Here is a 3,619-nt window from a genome sequence, read left to right on the forward strand (position 1 = left end):
CGCACCCGAACCCCCAAAATGCAGTGCACGTGTGGCCCCCATGCATGCGCCCCAGCCCCCGCACATGCGCCATGATCCCGTGCATGCATGCGAGGCCACCTGCATGCGCCCACCCCTGCTCATGCGCACATGCCCCCTGCACGTGCCTGGATCCCCTGTGCATGCGTGCCCACCCCACGCATGTGTGGCAGAAACCCAAAAACCAGCTGGCCGGCAGGAGGCGCGTGCATATGCGCAGTGAAGCTGAACTGGGGCGACGGCTCGTGTGCCCACAGAGAGGGTGCTGCGTGCCACCTGTGGCACGCATGCCATAGGTTCGCCATCACGGGTATATATACATGGATATCATGAATTAAATTTGGGGAGTACAGTTCACATGAAGGAAAAGATGAAATAGATTTATATCTTATTCTTTCTTTCTCTCACTTGATTTGAAAGCAATTCAGGCTTCATATCTGAAAGTGAATGTCTTATGCCCTTTTACACGGCATTCAATGAATCAACAGTTTGATCAAGAGTCTAGACTGGTCTAGAGTATGAATCAACTATTGATATGACTGTAAAGAAGTTTAATACAGTTTTAGTCTGTATTAACAAGTCACAAGAAGTAGTGCTGTTCTTCTTAGGTATTATTGGCAATATTGTATTCCCGGCTTGTACCCTACATTTATGGACCACAATTATAGGCAAAGGATAATTCAATGTAGTGAATAAAAGTACCAATATTTTGACAGCAGTTGACAAATGACAAGAAGAAAACTATCATGTTCTAAGGCAAAGTCTCAACTTCTAGCATCATCTTCATTTCCAAGAATGCTTTCAGGCCTCCCAGCAACATTCATAGAAAATAAGGGAGGGAGGAGGGGGAGGGGGAGGAGGAGGAAGCAAAGGAGTAATGAGGAAAATTAGAGGCAGTTTGTCTTAGTGCTTCATAAACTCCAAGGTCAACATATTTACCCCTTCTTAAGCAGCTTTTCCTAAAAGCAAAACAACAAATGTCTTGCCGGATACTCTGGTATAGGTAGTTGTAGCAGGAATGCTGGAATTGCTCATGTATATTTCCCTCTTTCTTGTCACTCAAAGGCCAATATTCCCACCAGTTTCAAAGTTTTCCAGGACATACTGCAAGTTCATCCTGCCATTGTCAATTCATTTCCTTTTACTCCTTATTGCGCAAACCCTCTTTTGTTAATCTGTAACAGGATGGTTGGAACTGATACGCCACTTTATATGCTTTGCTGGGGATCTTTGATGTGGTGCTTATAAGGATGGGCCATGCTCCCCACCAAGAACCCTTCCCCCACTTGATTATTTCTAAAAGATAGTTGTAAATTTAAAGAATGATTACAGTATTTATTGATTTATTTAGTTTTTACAATATTATCTGACATCCAGAGCTGGGTGGTACAGGGTGCAACAAATCCTCCCAAAATGCAAATTAAATCTAAACCATTAAAATAATACCCCATGCAAACCATTTATTACTATCACAGTGGGCAAACCAATATTTCTCAAACTCTTTTGTGAGTTTTGGGCTGGATGCAGTAGCTGAAATTACAAAATATACGTATGGAACTTGAAATGGTTTTTGGAGTTGTTTTACCCTGAAAGGTGCCAGAATTGTACTACTGGAAATAAGGGTAGGGAAGCCATAGGAGACTCATGGGCTGGAGGGTTTGGAGGTGTCAAACAAAGCACTAATCCACATTACAAGGATGCCTTTGTGTCCTTGGGCATTTTTTTAAAAAAATGGAAACGTTGACATTCCAATATCTCATTTTGAAATGTGCCATCTGCCCAGAAAAAAAGAGAAGTAAAATTAGGGTGGACCACTTTGACATAGGAAACTTTATGAGGCTAGAATTGATGGCAAGGAAGAACCTCAGCCATCTAACCTTTTGCTGTCTGACAAATGCTATTTGGCTGGCCCCTTGTCATCCCACACTCTGGGCTCCAAATTCCAAAAGTGTGCAGCAAACCAAAAAGGTTCTGCACAACTCTGATGCAAGGAATGTTTACATTTCATTTTGTAAAATGTCTGAGGGCGCCATAAATAAAAAATCCAACTTTTTATGTTGGAGGGTTCATTTGTGTTAATTGTTCCCCACTTTAGAATTGGCTATTCTCCGTTGTCTTGAATTACTATCAGTGTCTCTTCGAAGTATACACCACACCTCCAGGGAAGATTCCATATTCCTACACATAGGAAGCTGCCTATGTTGGCAAAAGGAAGATGTGCGGCCGGGATAGCATGAAAAGAATGTGGTTAAGGCGGCAGCATATAATTTTTCATGACTGAATTCCTAGAAAACTGCATTGAAGAAAAACATGTCCCCAGAAAATGACAGTTTGGAGATTTGTGGTCATATGCATGGATCTTAATTTATTTAGTCCAATATGTCCAATTTCCATAAACAATGTTTCAAGTGGGTGTTAAACTATGCAAAAAATCTTGCTGTTTTGTAGATATTCAACGTTTTCAATATACACAAATCTCAAATACTCAGAAACCATTTTGGCTGATTCTTTGAGGGATTTGTGCATTTGGGATAACTGCATGCACATTAAAGGAAATAATACAACCTACAAATCATTCTTATCCCAACCCAGTAAGTTAGTAAATTCTCCACATTACAGGGGGCCCGTCAAGGGGAGAGAGACAGCAACTAGCTTTATTAAAGCTATCAAGTGACATTTTACATTTTAATTCAACTGAGATGTGACCTGAAGTACAGACTTTCTTGCCTTATGCATGTTTGTTTCTTTATTCAGAACTAATCCCATTCTAGAGACATGGCCCTTTATTCCCTTTAATCTTGTTATACTTGCTGGAACAGGAGTTGGAAGGAAGGAAAAGAAGTAGCAACAGAAGATGTAAAATGGGGCAGTGACCAGGCCAGGCCAGGCAGGAGAAATGCATTAGAAGAAGTAAAAAAGAAACAAACAACCAGAATGTAAACATAGAATGAAAATTAGGAAACCTGTGGTATGAAGCAACTGAAAGGGGGAGAAAGAGTAAACGAAGCAGAAGGCAGAGCAAAAATAAAAAGAAATATATGTTTTTCTTACCCTTTTCTGTCATCCTAGCATAGCTGAAACCTGTGACCTATAGATATTTGCAGAACTACAATTCCCATCAACATTTGTAATGTATTATCTTGTTTAAGATTCTCTGGGATTGTAGTCCTGTGCTATTTGAATGCCATTCCTGCAGTACTATTTCTATCCCAGGTAATAGGTGCTAGCAATTTAATTTTTAGCTTTCCTGGTAATCCCATGGCTTCTTTCCCTTTCAGCCATCCGCACCAGCTTCTATATTCCACTTGCTCATAAACCAGGCTCTCCTATTTTCGCTGCTCTGCCCCATAGACTCAGATTTTCTTCTCCAGTCTTAGCCCCATCAGGGCTGCATTTGCAGCGACTCAAGATAATTTTTTCTCTCCACCTCCAGACTCCTTAGATTTGCAGTTTCAGTTGTCCTTGTTTTTTTCTCTCCCCCTCTCTCCCTCCCTCCCTCCCTCTCTCCCTCCCTCCCTCCCTCTCTCCCTCCCTCTCTCCTTGTCTTATCAGTCCAGACACCTGTCACTGCTGGAGCCTGTCCAGTGAGGAAGGAAGGATT

Source organism: Pantherophis guttatus, chromosome 3, assembly GCF_059756535.1.
Source record: "Pantherophis guttatus breed Tessera chromosome 3, ASM5975653v1, whole genome shotgun sequence".
NCBI classification, from domain to species: Eukaryota; Metazoa; Chordata; class Lepidosauria; order Squamata; family Colubridae; genus Pantherophis; species Pantherophis guttatus.